This window comes from Equus asinus, chromosome 23 (genome assembly GCF_041296235.1).
Source record: "Equus asinus isolate D_3611 breed Donkey chromosome 23, EquAss-T2T_v2, whole genome shotgun sequence".
Taxonomy (NCBI): domain Eukaryota; kingdom Metazoa; phylum Chordata; class Mammalia; order Perissodactyla; family Equidae; genus Equus; species Equus asinus.
The window spans coordinates 27,362,128-27,389,092 of record NC_091812.1 but is presented as its reverse complement, the minus strand read 5'-3'; the positions used below and the strand labels follow the sequence as shown (position 1 = coordinate 27,389,092).

The 26,965-nt window shown below is 40.8% G+C and overlaps 1 protein-coding gene across 7 annotated transcripts in view; it reads right to left on the bottom strand.

The window, feature by feature from the left end:
* PRUNE2 (prune homolog 2 with BCH domain) overlaps nucleotides 1-26,965 on the bottom strand; it is a 242,660-nt gene that overhangs the window by 124,021 nt on the left and 91,674 nt on the right. The gene's annotated exons all lie outside the window — the stretch shown is intronic.

Here is a 26,965-nt window from a genome sequence, read left to right as displayed (position 1 = left end):
GAGGAGACCCGAGAATCTGCTAACGCACTCTGCGTTTTTTTCCCATCACTTCCTGAGGGGAGAAGCCACCATGGTCCTGTACTGCCCTCGAAGACCACAGACCACTCAGGTGTGGTTTGCAGACTGCGTGCTGAGTGAGGAAGGAAAAGCAACTCGAGCTTACCTGATGCCAAGGCAGCATGGATGCTCCCTTTGTGACAGGACAACATGAACAGCATGGGACTCAGTGGGTTCATTAAGATGCTTTGACTATATTGATGCTAATTACAAAGCAACATTGCCACAAATTTGCCACACAAGAAGTCTGAGAACAGAGTACTTGGCGTAACACAAAGTGCCTTGAACCCACGAATCCTTGAACTCTACCTCTGGCTTTAGGCCAAGGGCTCAACTGGGAAATGCCTCCCTTCTGCTCCCTGCTGCAGGAAAAGAGGTTTCTGTCTGTTTGTTGTATTTCCCCGATCCTGGCACCAAAATGCAATGCTTCTCCTTGAGCAGACGCAGTGCCCACTACAGACAGAAGTGACAGAGTCCCCAGGGCTTCTGAGCTGCTGGTAGGGACAGGTTCTCTTAGCTCAATAATCACAATCACTTTGTCAACAATATTATTTTTTAAAGATTTTTTTATTTTTCCTTTTTCTCCCCAAAGCCCCCTGGTACATAGTTGTGTAGTTTTAGTTGTAGGGTCCTTCTGGTTATGGCATGTGGGACGCCGCCTCAGTGTGGCCTAATGAGAGGTGCCATGTCTGCACCCAAGATCCAAACTGGCGAAACCCTGGGCCGCCAAAGCAGAGCCCACAAACTTAACCACTTGGTCACAGGGCCAGCCCCTGTCAAAAATATTTACTTTAATTATTTAAAAAAATTACAATAGTCATTTGGGGCCTCTGTAACCACAGCAAGATATGGGTTGAGCCCACCCAATCACTTGTGATAGTTCATACATAGTCTTGAAACTCTGGGAACTCGATCTCCAAGCTCTAGCAAACTCTTAAAGGAAAGCCAAAGATAGCCTCTGTAACTTTGCAAGAGTCTTCTCCCAGGGGAGGGCTAACCGTGACTTTTGACCATGTAAATTACTGATAGGCAGCCACACGTGGGACTTCAAAAACTAAGTGGCTTTACCAAAAGGTGGGAAGTACAACCAAGTCGTTTTTTGCCCTTGTCCGTTAACTGGAAAAGTTCATATTTGCTCCAAAACCCTCCCCTCTGGGAAAAGGAACAATTTATATTAAGAAACAAAAATGAAATCAAATCAACAATATAATTTCTCCCCCCCCCTTATTTTTTCATTCTTTATTTATTTTATTAAGGTCACATTGGTTTATAGCGTTGTGTAAATTTCAGATATACATCATATTTCCGGTTCTGTATAGATTGCATCGCGTTCACCACCGAAAATCTAGTTTCCATCCATTACCATACATATGTGGCCCTTTATCCCTTTTGCCCCGCCTCACCCCCTTCCCCTCTGGTAACCACAAGTCTATTCTCTGTATCTATACGTTTGTTTATTTATCTTCCATATACGAGTGAAGTCATGTGGTAATTGTCTTTCCCCATCTGACTTATTTTGTTTCTTAAATTGGAATTTATTATCTGAGATCTTACCACCTTCCCTTAGTTTCTATTACTTTAAGCACATACTTATTTCCCAAGTTAGTTTTCCTTTATCAAAGTGGCCTTTTGTTGGAATTCATCCAGTTCAAGATAAAGCCTTGAATTAATAAATGCACTGATTGAGAAGGAATGAAATAAACAACCCATGGCACCCCTAAACCTGGTCCATTGAAGAAATAGAGATCTTTGTAAACCCTGCAAGGATGGTAGAATGAAAAACTGGAAGAAAGGTTGATCTATGTTGGACAATCTATTTTTTATTCACGTTATCTGGCTTTCTAATTGTCATACATTCACCCTGCAGTAATGTCACATACAAACTAATATATCTTATATAAATATGTGCAATAATAATGTCAGCATCACTTCTTACCTGTTCCTATGTTACAGCTGGTTGGTAAAGGGAATTTAACAACAAAGAAACTTACTTAGGAGACCCCATGTGTTAATTAATTTTGGTAAAAATAACCCCACAGAAAGAAGGTGGAAAGTAATTGATGGAAGTAGAGAAATGGGAATTATAAAAAGAAGGGGCAAGTGAAAATTAGAGGAAATGGCTGTTTAGAAGACAGCAGATCTATTTTAAGTCTGCAGGGCTAGGAAAGGACAGATATTTTTAAACATAATTGGATTGTTTCAAATAACAACTAGATTATCTACTTCGAAACCTCGGCAGAGTGGAGGGAAAAGCCTAGGCTCACTTCTCTAAACCAGAGCGAAACCAAAAGTTAAGGAAAAAGTTAAAAATGGAGGGACCAGGTGGGATCTAGCATCTTTGGGTGGTGAAGAGGTTATAGATTTTAGAGACAGAGAACATGAGTTCGAATTCTGTTACCAGCTGACTTTTGTCCCCAAGCCTCAATTTCCTCATCTGGAAAGTGGGAACACTAACGTCTACTCCACAGAAAGGTTGTAAGAAACAGAGAGAATTTACATCAAGTTCTTGGCACACCGTGACCACTTAGCGAATTATAAAAACAATGCTTCAGTCCCAAAGAGGAAAAAAAAGTCTGTCTGTCATTTGCCAAACTGATCTGAGTAGGAGTAGACAGAAAATCAAGTTTCTATGGAGAAAAAATTATCTTGTTCACTGAACACCTGTGTGAAAGGCTGGAAGACAAAATAGTCAAGTCTTATGATGTTGGGGCTGGAGATGAAACATTCAGCTAGAACGCATCTCTTCACAATGACAGAGAGGAACAATGCCATCAGATGACCATTTTATGCTTGGTCATTTTTAAAAGCATTTTCTCCCTCTGCCCATATTTCAGGTGTGCAAGGAGTATTATCTCCCCACATGTGCCGTAGAACTCCTGACGTTTTCTTGGGTGTAAATTTGGTTTTATAACATCCTATTTCAACCAAATCCTCCTAAGTCTTACATCTTCTGGAAAATGCACGGGGACTGCTTAGCTGGTCTTCAGACCAGTGACACAAGTACATTTCTCACACAATTTCTCTCCCTCTTGGCTCAGCCCAACACCAGGTCCAACCACTTCTGCTGTGACTATCATTACTCCTCTTATCTCCATTCCTAAGGAAAATTCCTAGTTCTACATTCTCTTATTTCCTTTCGAGAAATTCAAATCAGTTTTCCAGGTACCAGATTTTGGGAGAGAAAAGAATAAAAACGCTGATTTTACTTTCAAACATCGCTTCTTCATAACCATGAAAAACAATTTCCAGTTTCCAAGAGTAATCAACTCATGAGAAAAAAATTAATGATTCAGTACATACAAATGACATATTGATTCAGCGAAACATGTAGGGCTGTTTTACAAGGAGCCCAATGGTGTGAATAATCAGAATGGATTCATAAGTACTCTTTTCCACACTTTCAGAAGTTTAGTCCTGATTACTGGCCAAAATTACTAGGATCTTTGTTTTTCTGGTCATTGTTCCTTCCGACTTTTTTTTACACGATGGACTGAGGAACCCCCTGAATAATCAAAGTGTGATGACTGAATATAATTCCCTGTCGTAATCAAATATAACTTATAGTTATCAGCATATAAAATTATAACACTATCACATGGGAGTTAACAAGAAATATTGAGTCCAAAAGAGCGATACAATTTTAACCAGCAAATCAAATTTTTATTTTTCCTCTACTCCTCACAAATACTATAATTTCCATACAGGTCATAGATTTTTTTCTCATATCTTGTTAATCAATGATTAACAGCATTCTAAAGACGGAAAGACTTTAGTGACACATTGGATTACCCTCAGCTAACACTGGAATATTTTACATAGCAAATCTATATAATCGATGGTCATCTATCTTTCTTCGAATGTCCCCAATAATAGAGACCTCACTTTCTTACAAGGGAACCAGCGTAATTCATTATATTGTTAGACAGTTCCAGCGGCATAAAAGGACTTCCAAAACTGAGTCAAAGCCTGTGATCCTGAGACACTGTACACTGCTGGGTCTAGTTCTGTCTCCTGGAGTAACGCTTCCCATTTCCATGAAGCGGTTTTTTGTATGTTTAAGGAATTATCAAGCCTTGCCTTGAATTGTCTTTCTCCTTGCCATCACACAAGCAGAAAAAGGGCCCGGATCTTTCTTCCATTCAGCTGAGGTTCTTGGCACTTCAAGACTATTCTTCTTGGGTCAGGTTCCCACCTCTGCCACCGCACTGCCATCCAGTTAGCTTCCTGCAGGGCCCTGCCCGTTCTTCCCTGCCCCATAGCCCTTGAGGGTGTATACTGCTGAGAGATGAGGGTGTATGGCGGAGAGATGAGGGAGGCAGGCAGAGAACAAATGAGGAGAAATGCAATGGCCCAAGGCCTCTTGGACTACAGGGACCAAAGGTCAGGGAAAGTATTCAGGGATACCCTGCGAAGTGGGAGAGGGCGCCAACCACAGTTTTAGTAGAGAGGCTTTTTCACACCACGCTGTTCCAACAGTGGGGCAAAGGGAGAGTCTATGAGGGAGAGTGTGAGGAGCACAGGAATGCAGGAAGGCAGAAAAATGTCGAGGGCCATGGAAGCAAGCAAGAGCGTTCACCAGCCCTCCACCTGAGCCTGGTACACTGGGCACCGTGAAATGGTGTCCACAGTGCAGAGCTCTGAGCCCAGCACACGGAAGGCACTCAGTGGAGTTTGCTGACAGACTGAAAAAATGAATTTCAGGCCCAGGGCCTCCTTTGCTCCTTCCCAAATTTATTCATTTATTCAATTCAATAAATATTTGTTGGGCCGCTCTTCTGTTCATGGCGTTCTTTTAGACACTGGGGGCGCAGCAGTGAAGAAAACAGACACACTCCCTGCCCTCATGAAACTTACATTCCAGCGTTGGGGAGACACGATATATACATAAGCAAGTAAGTATGTCACATGTCAGCTGTGACGGGACAGTGCAGACAAAGAATTATCAAGGTAATTGATAGATTATAATCTATAGATTGATAGATTATAGATTATCAAAATCTATAAGGCAGATGGAGAATACCAGGAGGAAGGGGAGAATTATTTTATGAAAGGTGGCCAGGGAAGCAATCACTGTTTAGATAACATTCGAGCAGAGAACTGAAGTAAGTTCAGGGAGCTAACTATGTAGATATCTGGGGGAACAGTGTCCCAGTCAAAGGGGAATGGCAGGTGCAAAGTCCCTGAGACAAAAGCATGTTTGTCATGTTCCAGGAACAGCAAAGAAGTCAGCATGTCCATAATAGGGTGCGTGGGGGTTGAGAGGAAGTCCCAGTAGATGAAATTAGAGGGGACCTGATCGTGTACCTTTCATCCAAGGGTTCCCAACCCCAGCCACACATTGGAATCACCCTAAAAACCTTCTTAAAGACACCAATGACTGGGCCCCAGCCGAGACCAATTAAATCAGAATCTCTGGAGATAGGCTTGAGAATATAATGTTTTAAGTTTCCTAGGTGAGACAAGGCTGAGGAGCATCACTGTGGGCCACTGGTGTTTTTGAACAGAGAACTGACCTGATCCAACCTTTCAAAAGAAAGCCAACATTCTCTTAAGGCAGAAATGCAGCCTTTCACCCCCACAGAAGAATGTGGAACAACAAATTCAACAAATTCACTGATTGGCATGCACGATTTTCTCTTTGAGTCTTAAAGGATAATCGTTTCTGGTTCGATAGGGGGAGACAATTAAAAACTGGAAGGCACTGGATGCCTGATGATGAAGAGAAGAAGGCCCCCGAATTGGAGCAAAATTGGAATGATGGGATCGCTGGAGGTGGGGGAGATCAGCTTGAGGTGCAGAGTGGCTTGATGAGGACTTTGAGGTTGCACAGGTCTTGATCCGAGGGTCAGCCCAGATCTTTACCAGCTGTGTGACGTGGATGACTGGACCATCATTTCTCACCTCTGAGCCTCAGGTTCCTCATGCATTAAGTGGGATGATAATATGATTACTTCACTGGACTACTAGGAGGATGAATTGAGATGATTCACTTTACATACTTAGAACAATGCCTGGCTTAGCATGTATGGTGTCAAATTGAGAAATGGCATAAAGTTAAATTTAAGAAATGTTAGAGTGACTATTACCAGCTTTCCCAGCTTTGACATGGCCTGGTTTGTCCTTACTTAAGCCTCAACAAATTGAGCTGTTAGCAAAGGTATTTCTGGTTCTGGGAAAAGGCTGAACACGACAGCCAAACAACACTGCCTTCCAGTTGACTTCTTGGGCTTACTATCTGCATCACTGGTTATCTTAAATACATGAAGTTTTAACATTTCTCCAATGATTCTTTCTCATTTTTGAAGATACTATTTTATATGATTAAAATTGTTTTTAAAAACTTGAGAACTGGTTTCAATAAAACATAAAATTGACGTAGATTTGGTTATTCTGGATGGGCAATACTCACATTCACAAGAAATACTTTAGAATATGCACAAGATAACTAAATGGGGAAAGTAAAAAGCTTAGACATTACCTTTTTTTTGAAATATCTTGATGTTCCCTTAGTCATTTGGTGGAAAATGGAAAAATAGCAGTTACTTCTCCACAATCCAACCTGCAGGATTAAGTTTCTTTGGGGAAAGACTGAAATCTCTAAATGGATAGTTTTCTTCCAAAATCAAGGTTCTATTTTGAAATACATCAATACTCTCCTTCAAGACAAATAATCAGACATCTTTTTTGTGGAATGGACTTTTACGGAAAACATCAATTGTCAACATCTAGTCACTTAAGCTCTCAAAATGCTTCATTTGAAGAGAAAGTTTTAGAATCTCATATTTATTCCCGTGGAAGAAAAGCACTGTGGCTTGGACTTTGTCAGCTCTTTATTCGACAAAAACTAATAGGTAAAGAAATCTCCATGACAGGAATCTGAAACATTGTCCCTGGTGCTCATAAATACTCCACTGTATTGTCTGAAATGACTTATCTCAGTCCTGACTGTGGGCTCAGATTTACTGTACAGTTCATCAACTTCTCAGCATGATGGATAATGAATGTTTCATTTACATCGCTAATTGCCAAGCCATGGCTCCCGCAACCTTTAACCCGTATGCTTTATCCCATTATCACCATATGTCAATATAATTGCATTAAACATTCCAAATGATAAACTTTCTTCTATACAGAGAAATATTTTTCACAAAGAAATCATGTGAGGGCTGCTGATAAAATCCAAGTCTATTACAGGAAATGACAAGGACTAAGCTGGAACAATAGGTAGCTTCTCGTATCTAGTCAAATCCATCTTTGGACAAGGACCCTTGATTTCACAATTAGGAAAAATAATGGTATTTTCTTAAGGAGTTATCTTTGTTAGCCTCTCATTCAAAAATGCATAAAAAGAGATTCCCAAAGTGGTGCAAATAAACCTTCAGGCCTATGTAATATCCAGAAAAAAATAAAATCTTTTGTGATAACTACATGATCCAATTATATTTTCTATCTTTTATTTGATTAGCAGCCAGACGAATAATGAAGTAGTCACCCACCACCACTAATTCAGAATTGAACAAATTTGCAGAGAGGAGTGAAAAATATCAAAAATAAAAAATCCGAAACTGCAAGAAAAGTTGAGAGACTATTTTGTCTGGCCACCTGTATCCAAGATTCATTTAAAACCAAAGCACAAGATGAAGCTAAAACAAAGATGGGTCTTTTTAGGCGTGAGAAGTTGTTCACACAGACGGCCACTGAGAGCTGCAGTGGAGTCGGCTTCCCGGCGGGTCCGGAGCCATCTATGTGTGGATTTGCCCAGGGTCACGCAGACTGCACTGCAAAGCTGGGGTGTCTTGGCCCCTTGACCTCCAGTGTTTTCCATCTCAGTAAATAATCCAGAACATCCATCAAATTTTTACACTACACAGCTAAGATTTATCTATGACATTTTTTTCTCCCTACTTGCCACGGCAAGTTCATCAACAAATCTTGTTAGTTATAACTCAGAAGTATATCTTGATTTGAAACCTACAGCTCTACTGGCCCCATCTTACTTCAAGTCATTGTCACCTCTCTCTTGGTCTATGATGGAAGCCTCTAGTCCTTCTCTTTATTTGTGTTGTTACTTCCCATCAATTCTTTCCCACGTCCCAACCCTTGTAGTCCTCCAATGGCTTCTATTGCACTTAGAATAAAATCCAATAAATCCAGTGTTTACTCTGGCCTGCAAGGGCTTGCATGATCTGACTCAAGCACTCCTTCAGCTATGCCAGGCCACTCACCTCCCTACATTCACTACTCTCCATTCAGTTCCTAAGGGATATCTGTCAGTTTCCCAATGTGCCAATCTATTTCCTACTTCAGAGTCTTTGCCTGGTTATTCTCTTTGCCTACAAAGCTCTTACCCCTAGTCTTCTCCTACAATAGTGTATCCTTGATTTACAAGCTTAAAAATCACTTTCTCAAGGAGGTTTTACACAACCCCCACCTAATGCAAATTAGGTCATATTATTACATTTTCTTATAACAGCACTCTATATTTTTCTTTGTAGCACTTACATTAGTTTGAAGTATATATTTATTTGCATGATTATTTGTGTAATGTCTAGCTCTCCCACTAGAATGAAAGCTCCATGAGGACATGAGCTGTGTATGTTCTATCTCCCTCAATCCCTAGTACCCAGCACATAGCATACAGTGTGGATGAAGGAGCTAGTTAAACTGTCTTGGTGTTTTACCTTTTACCCTACTGGATTGTAATTCCCTATAACCTAAGTGTATAGCAAAGAAAACAGAGATGTTGGAGTCGGGATACCAGCAGGCAAGATGATCAGAGACATAGAAAATGTCAGGAAAGCCCAAATGGACTTCAGCCCCTTGGAGGAGAAGTGACAGAGAACTTCCAGAAAGGGAGAGAATAATGAAAGGATGCCCTTCCTTGGGAGGAATGTTCAGCATTTTTGATAATCTAGAGAGGCAGCACAGTGGAGTAGTTAAGAGCATGAACTCAGGCCAGATTCTGCTTCTTCATATTTATATGACCTTGGGAAAGTTCTTATTTTCTCTATGCTTCATTTTCTTTATTTGAAAAGTAGAGATAACAATAGTACTTCTTCCCGGAGTTGTTATGAGGATTAAATGAGTTGATTTTTATAAAACCCATCGAAGAGTATCTCCCTCATGTTAAGTTCTATATGAGTATGTTAAGTAAAATTACAATTTTGGAGTTACAAGCAGCATAGCTTGGTTTGGCTATGACTGCCTTACATCCTAATGACTTATAACACATATATTTAGTGTCTCAATAAACACCAAAGGTCAATAAGCAAAAAGCTAGTCCACTCTGAGTCTCAGCAGTGATGCAGTTCTGGATTACCATCAATTATACTATTTCTCTGAGTAGTCAATGCACCAAAGACTATTGGATGTCTTGATGGCTGGGTTGAGGTACATGGGAGAATGAGGACCAGACCGGAAGCTAGAAGTCCTGGCTTTTAACCATGGCCCTGCTATTACCTAGCTGTGTGACCTCAGCAAAAATTCTAGGACTATGAAACAAGGGCCTTGAATTAGATGATCTCAAGATCTCTCTTAGGCCTCCAAATTATGTGTCTTATATTTCTTTGGTTTCTTTTAAAATGCCCAAAGCAGTGTACATAGTAGGTATTGTGTTGATTAAACAGAAAGGCACAGAGCCAGAAACAAAGCAGACACCTAATAAACATCAGCTGCATCTGTTTATGCATTCCTTAACCAGAAGTCCTGTGACCTGTGGGATCTGTTGAGGGGAGCTCAAGAGAACGCCAGGTGGGGGGCCAGGTACATGCGGGGCACTGAGAGAGTAGCTTTGCAAAGATTACTTCATTTGTTCCTGCCAACAGCCCAGTGAGATAAGTAGTGACATTCTATGTGCTCAGTGAAGAAACAGAGAGAGTGTTTGTGAGGCCCAGAAGCCTGCGACATCATGTGTAGCTCCCAACTCAAGTTTAGGGTACGCTGACGTCTGTCATTTGTCACCTCAAATGGTGCCATACATTTCCAGGAGGGAAATAAGAGGGACTTTACCAACTGAGGCCACACATCTGGTAGAGCTGAGATAACTGATGTTACAACTAGGAACAGCAAGACGAAAACACACTGTCTGAACAGTGACATGTATTTGCACATTCTTAGCCCTTTTAAATGCTCCACACACAAACACAAAGGAAACACAGAAATAACTACTTCATAAAGCAACACTGAGCACCTGATTTTCTCCTCAGAAATTTTTAATGGCCTTGTTTTCCTCTGCTCATTTCTATACTTCCAGGTCATTGCCCGCCCAGAATGGACTGTTCCTTCTCTGTGCTCGGGTTCCTGGGGTCTCTCTGGCCTCTTGGATTTCCCCTCACAGTCTGGACTCCTTACCTTGGCTTGGTCCTCGTCCTTCTGTATTTGTCCTTCACTTTCTCATATCTCAGGGAGAGGCACACTGCTGCCATCTTGGGACATCAACCAGCCTTGCCCTAGGCCTAATCCTTGCTTGTGGGGGAAGGATATTAGAACATAAATTCATGTGCTCCTTAAAGGGTAAACAGAAAATGTGTTCTGTTGTGGATGTTTATTTGACGATGAGTCAGAATTTGAAATACAGTCATTAAGTGAGCATTATCAATGAGCAAGAGAAATAGTCAAGAAAATCTGGATGGTTTCACAAGACATGTAACAAACCAAATTAAATCCTGTGTTGACCATGAAGTGGGCAAGCAGGGGAGGAGATAACCACAGGTCAGAATGTCAGGATTCTGGCCCTGCTGCCTAATCTGTGTCCATGACCAAGTCATTTCATATTTCATAGCCTCCATTTTCTAACTTGCAAAATAAAGGCATCATAACATTTGATCACTAAGGTTCCATCTGGCCCCAACATTCTCCATATATCTAGCCACATTCATTTTTAATGTTTAGTTCCCAGATCTATATTATGACCTTTCTACATTGATAGGATAACATTTTCTATTTGGATCAAAGACCAAATATGTTCATGCTGTTATCCATTATTTGGTTGACTATTATTTCCTGAAGCAGAGTACCCAAGGCATCGATAAACAATCTGACTTGAGTCTCAGGACCTTCCCGGGGCTATATTCCATGGCATATAGCATGATGATTATGGAGTGAATTATCTAATCGCTATCATCCTAAGTGCCTTTGTCCATACTGAAATTCATTTTTTATTTTTGTGCCCATTTTCAAGACCTCAAAATGTCATTCCATTTACTATCCACCAGATCAAACGTCTTTTACCCGGAAGAATTCAATTCACATGCAGCTGTGGGAATTTAATTACATGTTCTATCTTCCACATCCTTATGCAAACCTTTTTAGGTTTAAGTAATCAGTGTTGCAAATGGAAACTCCTGAGGGACACCACTGGCATTCTACAATCCAAAGATGACTGAGTCCTTTACCCCTCCCCTTTGTTTCCTTCCAGAATAAAGTTCAAATGCTTAGCCTTGCACTAAGGCTCTCCATCACCTTGCCTCTCTCCATCTCTTTACCTTCATTTGTCATTGCCATCACCCGCTCCCATGTGCTCACACAAAATCTCTGTAATTTATAATTCCCCAGACTTGTCAGTCATACCTTATTCCCTCTGCCTAAGAGGCTCTTCCTCGTCTTCTAAATTTTGAATGATGTGAAGTTTTCAATAAATAGAACATCTCACCTCATGCAAAATAGGGCCACTTACAGGATTCATTATCACAGGAAGTAACACATGCTGAAAGTATAGCTTGATTTAGAAAGGTTGAGATAAATTTATGGGATGCAAGAGCTACAGAGGGAATGTTTTCAGGGCATGCTCCTAAGCTTGGGGTATGGGGCAAAGACAGAGAACCTTATATTATCCTATATAATATACTTCATTTCTCTCTCCATCCACACTCCTCCAAGGGTAAAACAGAGAGAGAGAAAGAAAGACAGAGGAGTGACACAGAGAGAAAGAGAGAATAGACTATTGGTTGTAGAGAATACTTTGACCATCCAAATGGCAACTACAGTGTTCTCTGTGATTCCCATAGTATCTGGGTGAGCTATATGTTTGTTTTCACAACATCAAACAAGTTTTGCACAGAATGGATGCAACGCTAACTCCCGAAGGTAGAGTCTGTCCATTTCATTCTATACAGAGTGCTCTTCAGAATTTTAGCAAATCCCACTGGTCACTTATCTCAACTTTGAGATATCTTTATCTTCTTAGTTAATTGGAAGAAATAGGGCGCTCCTGTGAGCCACTGTTGAGGTTCAGTCCTGGTAATAAAGCATTTACAAAGAGCTACTCAGGACTAGCTGTTCAGAGCTGTGTTTGTGGCTGTGTGCGTGTCAGAGTGTGCCTCTCTCTCTTTGACCCATTATTGCAGACTTCAAAACAAGCATGTTTTCAAATGGCGCTATGAGCTGCCAATGATGTATCACCATCATATCTCATTATTCTCCACTAAATGTGATAATAATGTGATCTGTTAACATAAAAAAAGTTTGACTTCACAAAAGCAGCTGGAAATGGACAACCACAATATGCATAAATCTAACTCCTACCATCGGCTACACACTGCTTGTCACATATTGTTAGAAGCACCTCGCATTTGCGAGTTCTCTTAAGCAAAATACTTGCATTAGGTCTCAGCTGGGGCTGTGCATCAGGCAGTTTGGGGAATATTCAATTCTCAGCGGAAGCCAGAATTTGAATTCTCACATCTTTTAAGAATCATTTACCAGGTTTGGAAAGGATTCAGACAGCTCAGGTGCTCCCACAGATATCTCTGAACTTCCATCCCTCTTTGTTCATTGATGGTGCAGTGAAGGAGGTTTGGTTTGAACTGATATTCATAGGGAAGAAAAAAGAACTCTAAGTGATACCAACGCAGAGATTCAAAGAAATATTAGATTTAAGCTCACATTGGTCAAAAGAAACAAAGGTAGAAAGAACTTTGAAAAATCACTGTCCCTGTCTGTATGAGCCACAGCCAACAGCAGGGCCCAACGCAGGGAGCTCGGTCCATCAGAGTTAAACGAATGAGCCCAGTGTCTTGAATTTAATTCTCCTAATATTGTACTAGCTTCTGGCCATCTCTGGATGCTTTTTGTGACACACATTAGCTTCTAGCCTTTACTTCCATGTCTTTATATTTACTCCCAACACATTACTTACCAATACTCTCTTCACTCTGTTACTTCATCCTTCTCCACAAGAACAATGACTCTCAAGTCTGTTTCCACTCCCACCACTAACCTGAATGACCAGACTTGACTTATTATCTTCAATACATGCTGCCTATTGGCTATATTGCCTTAGATGAACTTTAAGAATTTAAAACTCAAAACACTCCAAACCAAACTCATTATCTTCTCATTCTTTTGCCTCCTAGACTTACTCCTCTGCCTTTATTACTGATTGCACTTAACAGCATGATCCTCAACGGAGTCATGCAAATTAGAAACCCAGTGGCTCCTTGTGGTACACACACGCAAGGTCTGAGGAGAGAGAGTCGCTGAAGCTAGAAGGATGACTGATTACACAATTTGGATGGAGAGGATCGCTTCTAGGCCTTCAAAGTCATCGGGGACAATACTTGAGATGCTCCCTGCCCCCAGGGCCCTCCTTACCTCCCCTCTTTACCAAGCAGTCACAGAGTTTGCCACATCTGAGAATTCCAATTAGAAACTCACACTTTTTATCTGTCCTACCAATTTTGTTTTCAAGTCACATTCATTGGTTTACAATGTGTAAATTTCAGGTGTATTTCATTATATTTCAACTTCTGTATAGATTGCATCATGTTTTTAAACTTGCTGAAAATTTCTTTTTGCAAAATCCTAATTCCAAATTACTCTTTTATACACTGTTTTGGCACACTGTGTCACTTTGATTCTCTGCTACAGCTTTTCTGATTCTCTTATCACCAAAGAGAGGTTGGTGATAGTTTGGAGAGAGTTTTGGTTTTTATTCCCTTTATTTTATTATTAGATTACATTGTTATATTGCTTATTTCTTATTTTATTCTCTTAGAATAAATCATTTTTCTCTTAGAACAGATAATTTTATTCTATTCTCTTGGAATAGAATAAAATAAAATCTATTTTATTCTCAATTTATTCAATTTAATATAAATTTATCCTTATTGCTGACTTTTAGAGATTCGATCATTGCTATGTCTATCTTCTTTTTGTTTATGTTTCATTTTTCCCTCTTACAAATTTCTGTTCATTTCTTTCTTGATGTAGAAAAGCTCACACATCTCACACTCTCATCCCTCTTTCTCCACAGCCAAAGACATTGTTTGACTCAGACCTTCAGCAGCTCCAGCCTGGCCTGTTTACGGCAATGGCCCCACAGTTACTAGACTCCCCCTCTCTAGTCCAGTCTCCCATTGCCCGTAAGAGAAAGCCAAATCTAATGACATAGTGCCCCAGGCCCTTCACAGCCCAGTTTCTCCTTATCTACCCACCTTTGACTGCAACTTTCCACTCTTCTTATACTGTAGCAACACCCAGCAGCTTCTTGCCATTTCCAGTCACTATGCTTTCTTTTTCACATGTGGCCTCAAAACACTCTCTATGTAGGATGACTTTTGTGCTTTCTTCCACCTGGTTCTTCATCCTTCAAGATTCTTCTCAAGAGTCCCTGGCCTCCAAAGCCATCACCAGCAACTAAAGGACTTTGTGCCCTCGCCTGACTTTATAATATTTGTGCAATAGACCATGAGAGCCTCAGAAAGCAAAGCACCCCTTTCTTTGAAAGATTTTGGTCTCCTAAAGAGACACAGCATTTCCTAATTAGTAATTTCTTTATTTTTACTGAAAACATAAGAGTCAGAACAGCATGAAGTAACCAATGTTAACTCACTAACCAGATCTATTCCAGTCAAAAGAGACACATCTCTTACCATGGGTGGAGTTAGCATAGGTAAATGTATTATTTTAAAAATATTAAAAACATCTTAAGAATCCAGTTGATAATTATTACACAGGACCTTAAAGTCACAAACCTCTTATTTCTCCTTAGTAAAACTTCCTGAGGCAAAGCGGTCAAATGCTTGATTTGGGAGCCAGACTTCCTGGGTCGCAAAGCTCCTCTACTTACTAGTCACGTGCCCTTGGGAAAAAACTCAATCTTTCTCATCTGTAAAATGGGGATGTTGATGACAATGATGATGACGGTGTGTTGTGAGTATTATACAAATGCACAGACAGCACTTAGAGCAGTGTTTGACACAATTTAATGTCTTGCCATGTGTTCATTATTATGACTATTCCAATTTGAAGAAGATGACGACCTGAGTGAGGCTACACCTGGTGATTGGAGATTACAGAGATCACAAATCTTATAATAGAGCAAAACTCAGATCTGCAAGTACAGAGGAACTAATAATTTCTTGGCTCATAGTCGTCAAACAGGTCTGGTTCACCTAGTTCAATGAATCAGATCCCAAATCTGAGTCTCTATTTTGATGTTTTGAATCTCAGGAAAAGATGTGTATAAAAGCTTCAAGATGGAGTTCAGATAGCTGTTCGGACTCTGCCTTGCTGGGAAGAGCAAGTAGAAAATCCTGGAAGACATTCTCTCCCAGGGGAGACCCAAAGACGGGCCTAGTGGGAGTTTAAGGCTTCCTCATAATTTCCTTCAGCTTCCATCCTCATATTTTCAGATGGACAATTGACATTTTTACATCTCTATGGAAAAATATGTTGAATGCACAGCTTCAAGACAAGCCCCTTCCAAGTACATTGCCATCTTGAGCTAATATGAAAATCACAAACCCTCACCTTCCAAAAAATCCCATCCACTTTGGTGGTTGTTATAAACTGAATGTTTGTGTCTCCCTTAAAATTCATATGTTGAAACCTAATCCCCAATGTGACGGTATTAGGAGCTGGGGCCTTCAGGAGATGATTAGGTCACGAAGGTGAAGCTCTCATGAATGGGATTACTGCCCTTACCAAAAAGACCCCATAGAGCTCCCTCGTCCCCTTCTGCCATGTCGGGACACAGCAGGAAGATGGCTGTCTGTAAACTAGGTAGCAGGCCCTCACCTGACACTGAATCTACCAGCATCTTAATCTTGGACTTCCCAGCCTTGAGAACTGTGAGAAATAAATTTCTATTGTTTATAAGCCGTCTAGCCTATGGTATTCTGTTATAGCAGGCTGAACTGACTGACGGTGGTGTTCTACCATTCGTGAGGGCCTTCACATCTATTGTCCCATCAGACCTCCCGACTCTTTGATGTAGCCAGAGCAATCACTATCATTCCCATTTTACAGGAGAAGAAATGTGGCTCAGAGAAGTTTTGACTTGCTGGAGTTCGTAGCACTAGTAAGTGGTGGAGCCAGGACTCAACTCCCAGACTTCGAGCTTCTCATCCAGTGGTCTTCCCATGGTACCAGGCAATCATGCCCTCTTTCAAATAAAAATTGTTACTCTACGGGACTCCAATGTGGGGCTTCCCTTTGCAAATGGAACTTGGTGAATCAGCAACATTCAAAACAGAAAAGACTACTGGAATATGCAGCATATCTACAAGGCCCTCTATTTGGAGCCTACCTGGGAACAAGATAGAGAGCTCTTCAACTGAGTGACCAAGCATCCCCATGAGGTTTTCCCACATGCTCATGGCTGTGAGATCACAGCTCCAGTCAGAGAGGAGGTTTTTCTGCTTCACCATTGCTGCCTGGGCCTCTGCTCTTCCCTGTCTTCTCACGTCCTGGAAGCCCCAGGTGACTGACAACCAAAGACAACTGTCTACAAGTCTTCAGTAAGCATCTCTGTGGTGCCTAATGCTGCCTCAGGTGGGGAGGGGCAGGGCAGCGTTCTGCTGAGAGGAGCTCAATTCCCTGCTAACAAGGCCCATAGATAAATGTGCAACTCCATCTTTATGAAGAATAATATCTATGTGAAAATTGTGAACAGGGTCAAAAAGTAAGTTAGCAGAGATAGGGTTACTTCTTAGTTAAGAAAAATTTCCTTGGAAAATTGCAACATGAGCCTTCCAGATGGGACAGTAAAATACAGGATGGAGGGAAGAACTGATAAGGAGTCCTTGTTCAAAGAGCTTGAAGCTTCTCTTCCTCCAAAAGCCTTCCTTGAACCACCCATGCTTTGGATGACTTTGTTCACAGTCCAAGTAAGTACTCAACTTTATTCTATTGTGGTTTTCTAAAATCTTGCCTGTCTTCTGGTAGCAACCCGAAGGAGGCCATGTCTTTGTGTCTTAGCAATTCCATGCCTAGCATAGGGCCTTGTTTATTGAAATAATGAATGAATTGCTAGATAAATAGTGACAAGTCATCCATAGAGCACTGCAGAGCTTCTAGCTGCAATGACCCTTAGTTGGCAATGGGGAATCTTCCAGTCAGTAAAACATCAGAACATTTCATCAGTCACCTCTGATATCTGGATTCTTGAATCTAAGAAGCAGGCCGTGCTAAATCTTCCTGATTCTCTCCATCCCCCTAGACACGATTTGATGTCATTGATATTCTTCTTGTACCCACAAGTGGCAAACCACTTCCCACCCCTATTAAATCTGCATTTAATTAAATTAGAATCAGTGCAAACAAAGCAAAGAAAAAAGTCCATAGTTGATCTTATAGAAATGAGAGAAAAAGGCTGTGTTTTTCCGTGTTCACTGAAAGTGGATGTGTGTTTGCCATAAATTAGGCCTGCTGCGAGAGTGATGCTGAGCATCCCATATGGCAAATATCAGATTGAGACACACAAGGAGAAATAGATTTTTTTTATTCTTGAATTAATTTAATTCTGTTCAGTTTATTTGGAGTGTAATCATATCCAGCAAGCGTTTGAGAAAGAACACGGTTAGAAATCTAATGAGGCTTCCAAGTACAATGAAAGAGTTATTGATCAAACTTTTTGAAATCAAAAACAGTACATTTTATTATTATTTGGAGTTCAAGTTTAAAAACAATTCCTCTACTTTTATATTACTATTATTTTGAAGTATAGTATAGGTAAGGGGTCTGAAGGAGATTGTCAAAATCTGTTAGAACAAATATTTAGAGAACCACAAATTCATGTCTTAGATCTAGACATTCCTATTTCTGAGACAAAATGCCTTTCCTTTTAGCTTTAGTTGTCACTCTAAATGAACAACTCCGGAAGGAAAGAAAAAGAGCTAGACTTTTACCTCCACAAGGAGACTGCTCCTTGCTTATGTGGAAAGTTTGGGCTCTAAAGACGTTTCCAGCAAGACCACAGAATTACAGTGTTGGACATGTTTCCTTCAGAATCAGTTTTCTGCTTTCCACAAGCTTTGTTTGGATCCTGGATCAGGCATTCACCTCAGTGTAAGAAATCACTCCACCTTTGTAAGACCTGACCAGGGAAAACCCAGCTCTCCTCGGTGGCTTCTGAATTTGTGTTAGTCAACGACATTTTAGCTAGAGGCAAATGAAGGCAAGGTCTTCCCCATACGGTCTTTCTTTCCAGTACATACGTGAGAAGTAGAAGATACAGTTTGTAATAGAATTTTAATGTCGTAAATAGTATGCTTTTCAGTCCCAGTATTTCATTTAACTCTCTAGGTTTTGTCTCATAAAAGTAGATCACGGAGCATCTATTTGTCCTGGCTAAGGTGATACAACTGAGTAACAGACAAAGGACTCAAAGGAGTAAATAATAGACATGGAAGAACAGACAACGAACCCGACCACCGTGCCCCCAGAATGGACTCAGAAGCACCTAACTGAGGGAAAAGAAAAGAATCAGAAAGGGAAGAAAGGAAGCTTAGATGTTGGGAGACCTTGAGAAAGATGCAGACAGGACCCCGAGAAAGGGCTGGGCTCTGGAGAAGGAGGACGGGAAGGGAGCCAATGGAACACACAGAGGTTTGAGCACCTAGAAGCAGCACTGACCTGTGCTCACTTCCCAAAGAGGGTCTGAGAAAGTAGCCAACACTAGTGTTTCTATTCCCCGTACGGAACATGGGCAGAAGCGGTGTAGACATGGGGTATTGAGGTAGATCAAGACTCAAGTCCCAGCGTGGCCAGGACGATAAGAATGAGGGGCTGCAGAGTTCGTTTCCATGGGCCCCAAAGGGGTGTGGTTTGGGCAGAGAGAACCAGACCTGACACTTGGGATACAATACCCTTGTCAGCATTATTCAGAAAATGAATAATTTTATCAGCAAAACTAATATGAGTAGTCATGGTTTAAACTAATTATGGTTTAAATGCACATTTTACCTCATACTTATAAGGCTAAATATTTTTTCATAGATTTATTAGCTATTTGTTGAGATCCTCTGTCCTTTTTTTTTTTTTTTTGAGGAAGATTAGCCTTGAGCTAACATCTGCTGCCAATCCTCCTCTTTTTGCTGAGGAAGACTGGCCCTGAGCTCACATCCGTGCCCAGCTTCCTCTACTTTCTATGTGGGACGCCTACCACAGCATGGCGTGCCAAGCGGTGCCATGTCCGCACCCGGGATCCAAACTGGCAAACCCCGGGCTGCCAAAGTGGAACGTGCGCACTTAACCACTGTACCACCAGGCCAGCCCCTCTTTTTCCATTTTTTAAATTAGGGATTTAGCTATTTTCTTATTAATTTGTAAAGATTCTTCACACATTAAAGATATTATTATTTGCCAGTAAGTATTTAAGTATTTTCTCACCGTTTTAAAAATTTTGATCTTTTAACATAAAGGTTTCTTTTCCCTTTTCTAGACTTGGGCAGTATTAAGTTCGCTACCTAGCAAATGCTCACACTCATTATGTGCTGGCTCTGTACTTCCTTTTGACGACATTTTCCCTAATCCCCACGTTGTCCCTGAAAGATGGGTCTTACCACCCCATTTTACAGACAACAAAACTGATGCCTAGGGGTAACTAATTTGTCCAAAGCTGAAGTGCTCTTACGAGGAATTGCTCAAATCCAAGCTTATTCCACCACACGGGGTTTGGAACACCTGCATTTATAACACACAGATACAGGAGAGTGCAGATGGAGCTTTCAGACCATTGCTTCTTAGGCTGAAAGGGGTTGCAAATTAGTAGAATAAGATACTTTTTGAAACACTAGGTGATAAGTATACAAAGAGTAAAGTAAATAACGTAAATAATACAGCAAGCAGTGAACATGATAGTTACTCATCTAAGAGGAAGAATACAAGCAAAAGTTATGAAAGTCTTCTGTAAGGTGAGCAAAGGGTTGACAGATGTTTGCCTGACAGGATCATCAAAGACTAACAAGAAGAATGAAATACACAACCTAACGTTAATAACGGTCCACCATGCCTAGCTAGGGACCTTCTCATTAGAGCTGCTAACGGTAATACGTATTGTCCTGAAGCATCCTGGAAAGTGGCTCAGAAATGGTGAATCCCTTGTCTCTGACCAGGTTCCATTCAGACAGAGAAAAACTGAGAAGGGAGCAGGAACTCCAGGCATCATTTACGTAACTACCATATGCCAGTTGGAATTGGCTTAGATTTAGAATCATAGGATTTTTTTTAAAGGTATGCATTTTTTGGTGAGGAAGATTGGCCCTAAGCTAACATCTGTTGTCAATCTTCCTCTTTTTTTTCTCCCCAAAGTCTAAGTCCATAGTTGTATATCATAGTTGTAAGTCCTTCTAGTTCTTCTATGTGGGATGCTGCCACAGCATGGCTTGGTGAGTGGTGTGTAGGTCCACGCCCAGGATCCGAACCAGCAAACCCCCGGCTGCCAAAATGGAGTGCACAAACTTAACCACTATGCCACCGGGGCTGGCCCCTAGAATCATAGAAGTTTTTACTCAAAATGCTTATAGAGCACACCTAATTTACTAGCCCTCATTCCCACAGCCAGCTCTTTATTGTTCTTCAAATAATAAAGAAAAAACAAGCCTCAGATGGGTTTACATGATTAGCTTAAGTTCACCTTGCTAGTTCATCACAAATCTAGGTCTAGAATTCCAATCTTTTAGTTCCTATTTCATAGTTCTTTGTTCTATACAGTAACTATAGAATTTCAGCAAATCTGGTATTCCTTCCAGTCTGATTCTCAAAAAGGAATGGCCTGTAAAGATATTATGAGCCTATCTGGTAAGGGCTTCGGCAACCACAGACATCTTTTGGTGTCTTGGCAATGCATTGCTTTGCCTAGAGCCAAGCAAGTATTTTTATTATTATTATTATTATTTTAATAAAACCTATTTTAATGAAACTACTATTTATTGATCACTTAATATGTATCAAGAACTACTAAGCATTTTACATACACTAAATCCTCAAAACAATTCTATGAAGAAGGTTTTTAAATTTCTTTTCCACAGATGAGATCCTGTAGTTCTGAGAAATTAAATAAATACGCTCATAAAGTGAAAGGCAGAGCCAGGAATTCAGACTTGGGCCATAGGCCTTATCACACGGGAGGTGCCCAGAGGCCATATAGTAGTGGTGAAGGGCTCAGCCTCTGGACCTGGATGCCTGGGTGTAAATCTAAGTTCCTCCGCCACTGTGAAGCTGAGTGACCTTGTGCAAGCTACATACTCTCTCTACGCCTCAGACATCTGCTCAATAAAATGGGAGTACTAAAAGTAACCACCTCACAGAGTGGCCATAAAGATTAAATGTGATAATTCACATTAAATTTTAAACACAGCATCTGGAACGTATTCAGGATTTGATACATGTTACCAATTATTATCATTCTTCCCCAAATGATCAGACTCTTGATCTAGAGCCACTGGAAGGAAAAACACCCTACAATGCTCTTCTCCCTGCCATGAAATAAGGCAGGAAAAGGTTATGGACTCCCACTGCTCTAACGTATGGTCAGGGCTCAGACAATAGACAGGCCTTACCTGGGAATGGAAGCTTAAGTGAACAGCACAGGCCCAGTTGGCTGGGCTCCAGCCATCAGATGCAGAAAGGCAGCTCTGACCAACCTCCAGTATGGATTCACACAGACTATTATCCCATGTAGGACTCAGCTATGGGCATCTCAGGCCCACAGGTGTCCAAAGATCAGGTCTACCTTCTTCTGGACATCTCCATCATTGATGGCACTGGTCTTTAAAGACATCTGCATATTGTCAAAGCACCTTAACTTTATGGTCACCAAACTGACAAGACCCAGACAAATGCTGAGAGAAAGCAAGCACTAGACATAGACCCCTGCCTTTGAAAATGATTCTGACTCATTTTTGGTCCCTTCAGTGTCATTCAGTAAACTGCATCTCAGCAGAAATACCTCTGGATCTTGAAACAGCGTGGAAGATAACCCTCAGCCCGCAGAGAGTTTGTGACTCAACTTGTCTTAGTGTGTGACTCAATCTAATTTTGAGTTGCCATTGGCCCGTGAGAACCAGTTTAAGTTCTCTGGAAAAGATGTGACCATGTTATCTCTATCTTATGTTTCCTGCAAACAAGTCTGAGACAGAGACAGAGTAAGAAAGGGGCAGATGAAGGAAAGAAAGAAAAATTTAAATATTTTCTTCATTGTAAAAATACAGACTTTCATTAATAGCACTCAAATATGGTACTTTTAATGAATCACTTGTTCCATTTTCTACCACTGATGGTGAGTACATTCCATTAATTCAAAAATTCAGGTAGACCTAAAAATCACATATAACTTCACAATCAAATGGCCAGAAATCATTTGGTATTGAATTATTCTCTTCTGCCTGGACTCTGACTTTTCATATTGAGAAAATTTCTAAGAGAACAAGACTCAAACAGATAGATATTAAGACTAGGAGAATACTGTTCAATGATTGCAGAATCTTATAAATCAAAGAGAACTCAGTGACCATTCCAACCCCTGATTTCACAGATGCCTCATTTTGTTTAATGCAGAATCTAATATTTATTGTGTATAATTTGTGTAAACAAAATCCTTTTCTTTATAAAAGATGTGTGGTCATTAATAAAATTTTGCCATGTAAATTAATGAAGAAAGCATAATACTCTGCTAATAGCAGCCCAAGCTACAAATTCTGCCACCTCCAAAGGAATTTTTTTAAATAGCCAAGAAGAGGGACTGCGGAAGATGTCATGGAACTTATTGGCTCAATGACCAAAAACAAGAAACAATATCATTGAATGGCAAAGGCTGCCAAAACCTCACGATGAAAATCCCCCCTACACACAGGAGAAGCAGGAAAAGGGTGGTGAAAGTGATAGGAAAGAAACAGGAAAAAAAGAATCTGAATGAGGAAAATGATGAAAATTAGAAGACACAGAATTGGGAGCTAGCAGAGGATCCAAAGGCTCATTCATTTGCTCAGCCAGCATGCACAAGGAGCCTACTTAGTGCAGACACTATGCTAAGGGCTGGGAATTCACAGAGCAAACAGACAAAATTTCCCTACTTGAAGAGAGTCACCGCCTAGAGGAGGGAAGTAGTTAAGCAAACCAGAAGTTTCATTGTAAAGCAATAAACACTGATAGAACTAGAATGGAACTAGAAGGGCAAAGAGGCAGAGCTCCCAATTCTTCCTTGAGCAGCGGAGGACTGGGGAGGAGGTCCAGGCGCTGACCCTCAAGGGCTTAGGAGTTGGCAGGAGGAGGAGGAGGAACAGCAGTGGAGGTGAGAGGTGTGTCCCTGGAAAAGCAACAAGAGGGCACAGGACCTTCAACCTCACCTGCAGGTCATTCTGTCTGTAGGAATGAAGCACAGGTTCTTACGAAGGAGGGTAGAAGATGCAGCTGAAGTTGCAGGTGATGGAGAGCCATGGAAGGGTTTTAAGCAGAGGAGCAATATGATCCGACTTGTACTTTAGAAAGTGAAGAAGATGGGTTGGAGAGGTGCTCGTTGAAAGAGGAGAAGGGAAGTTTTGCAATAGAGTCCAAGGAAGAAGGACAAGAACCTGAACTAAGGTGGAAGCCTTGGGGGTGGAAGGAGGTGAGGGCTTCGTGAGTCATTAGGCAAAGGAGTTGACAGGACTCCATGGATGCTTGGCAGAAGGTGAGGAGAGGTCAGAGACAAGGGCCAGTGAAGGACACAACTCGAAACAGTGTCAGAGTCCATGGCAGCGAGAAGTGGCAGCAGAGAACAGGGACCTTCATAAAGGACATACAAAGAAACACGCATCCTAAGGAGGCAGGAATCCGAGAGGATTCTGTGAAAGAACTTCAATCATCGAGACTTTCATTTTTACATGCCTCCCCTTTCTTCCCCTAACTTACGTCAAAAGTTTCAGGTATATACTTCATGCTACTCATGCAATCTGTCTTACTATGAATGGTTGGATAGAAAGAAAGCCTGCTTAAAGCTAATATTTGTGCATTTCTCATTTATTTAGATTGATTCCAAAATGAAATCACACACACACACACACACAAGCGTTTAACAGTGTCACTCCTGGGAGAGGGATGGGGCAGAGAGAAAGGCTTACTTTTCATTTGGACACTTGCACACCCTTAAAATTTTCTTACTTTTATGTGTATCATTTTTATTTTAAAAATAGCAATAGGAGCTACTTGGCTGGAAAGAACATATTCCTCTATTTTCTTCTTTTCACCATTCTATATAAGGAAAAAATATACACTTCTACAGGTACATATATATGAAAATACACAGAAAAAGAACTGAAAAAAACACATATCAAACTGGCAGTCACTTCTGGTTTGGGATGGAGGTGAGAGGCAAGGGCGATTTCAGCTATTTTTCTTTTCGTACTATTTGCATGTTTTACAACTAAAATATAGCTATGCGTTGATTTATTGTTACTCAAGAGAGACAAAGCTAGATAATTATTATTCTTAAAATCATTTCCCCAAAGTCTGAATATTTAGAAGTTATATTTGCCAATCGTCATCCTTCCTTTGTTTAATAATGCTACCTTATGATTTATATAGGTGAACTGTGGTTCTCTATCGAATATCAAGGTTTTATTTACATACGTCTCTTTCATAGACGACCTTGAAGCTCAAGAACATAGGCTCATGAGGAGCCCAGCCATTGCCAGCTACAAAGCACAGTAATTCCTGATTAGGTAAAACTCCCTGAGCTTTCCCTGGGGTGGGATGATCTCCCAGACCCTACGATAGCTCTGGCACTAAATCTGGAACAAGAGAGAGGAGATGGAAGACATGTATCATCTGGTGCTTTAAATAAAAGTTCTGAGATATTCATATATATATAGGCAGGGTATGAAGAAGAATAGGGATGGGGCTGCTAGAAAACACCCCTCTTCTTCTTAACAGCAGACACCCTGAGCCACCCTTTTTGTCACATCTCACTTTCTTGCTTTGAGTCTTGCTTCCTTGTTTATTTTTACAGATTTCACCCAAACGACAAATATGCAGGGTGAGAGGCATCCTCAGAATGAGATTCCTCTCCTCCCCTATCTCATACAAAGCAACATGGAGCTGAATTTCTTGAGCGTCTATATGAGAACTGCATTTTTTAAATTTTTTAATTGTGGTAAAAAAAGACATAGAAAATTTAGCATCTTAACTATTTTTAAGTGTACAGTTCGGTAGGGTTAAGTATATCCACGTTGTTGTGCAACCAATTTCTAGAACTTTTTCATCTCGCAAAATGAAACTCTATACCCGTTAAGCAACAACTCTCCATTTCCCCACGCTCCCATCCCTTGGTAACCACCACTCTACTTTCTGTTACTATGACTTTGACTACTCTACATAGCTCGTGTAAGTGAAATCATACAGTATTTGTCTTGTTGTGACTGGCTTATTTCACTTAGCGTAATGTCCTCAAGTTTCATCCATGTTGTAGCATGTGTCAGAATTTCCCACCTTTTTAAGGCTGAAAAATATCCCATTGTATGTGTGTATCAATTTTGCTTATCTATTCATCCATGGATGGGCACAAATTGCTTCCATCTCTTGGCTATTGCGAATAATGCTGCTATGAACACAGGTAAACAACTGAACGTTTTAAAATATGAGGTGCTTACTGGTAAGAAAAGAGCTAAAGATTAAGCATAAGAATGTTCTCAGGGACCTTCCCCGGGCACCTCAAACAGCCACAGAAAACTCCAGGCTCCCCCATTCTCTCTACTGTCAATAGAGTCCTTAACCACACAACCAGGCCATAGATCAAAGACGAGGAGGTTTTTGTAATAAATGGTCTGAATTGGTGCAAAATCTCTCTTTCCTTGGAATCAGCTTTCCTTGGCTCTTTTTCATACTGGAAATGGTAAGATCCCAAAGGCCAAGATCAGGAGAGGGTCTGAGGAAAAGGGACCTAATCCACTGTCCTGCCTGCTGCTGACTTTGGCAAAAGAACTCCTTGGAGCCACACGAGATCCCATCCAGGTCACCAGGGCAGCAGACTTCATATATGAGACAATGATATCAAAATTTAAGATCAGTGATTTTCAGTGAATGTGCCAGGAGCAAGCCATAAGTGTGTTGCCAAATTTTGATAAGGGTGTAAAATTTATTTTTGCCACAATTGAACATGTGGATTGTTACTACGGAGCCTGCATGGAATATTGAAGAGGGAAGGATATGAGATTCAGAGGGGTGGGGGTACCATTTGCTCTAAGTTAAACATAGGAGGAGCCATGTTACAACATGCTGGACCCGGACGAAGAGCGTGTGTGTGTCAGAATGTTAAAGAACTTTGACCCACGAGTACGTTAAGCCAAGATGGTCAGGGCAGTAAAAGTTCTGTTCCAACAAGACAAACAAACAAGAGAATTGTATGTTCACTGTGGATAACTTTATAGATGCCATAACCTCTGTTTTGTTTAGTAGCAATTGTGTTAAAATCAATACTGACTTGCTTAGTATAGTTTATAATTTATTAATACTCAAATGTGACATGCACAAAAAAATTTGTACCACTCAAGTGCCTGTTTTCTCGAAATGCCCCCTCCACAGCCAATACTCACCTGGACAAGAGATCAAAGATTCAGGGATTAGAATCCTGGCCTCCCTCTTTCTATCAGAGACGGGATTGATTATTTATTTGGAATATCAAAGCAAAATGCAAATGAAGTTATTTTTCTCC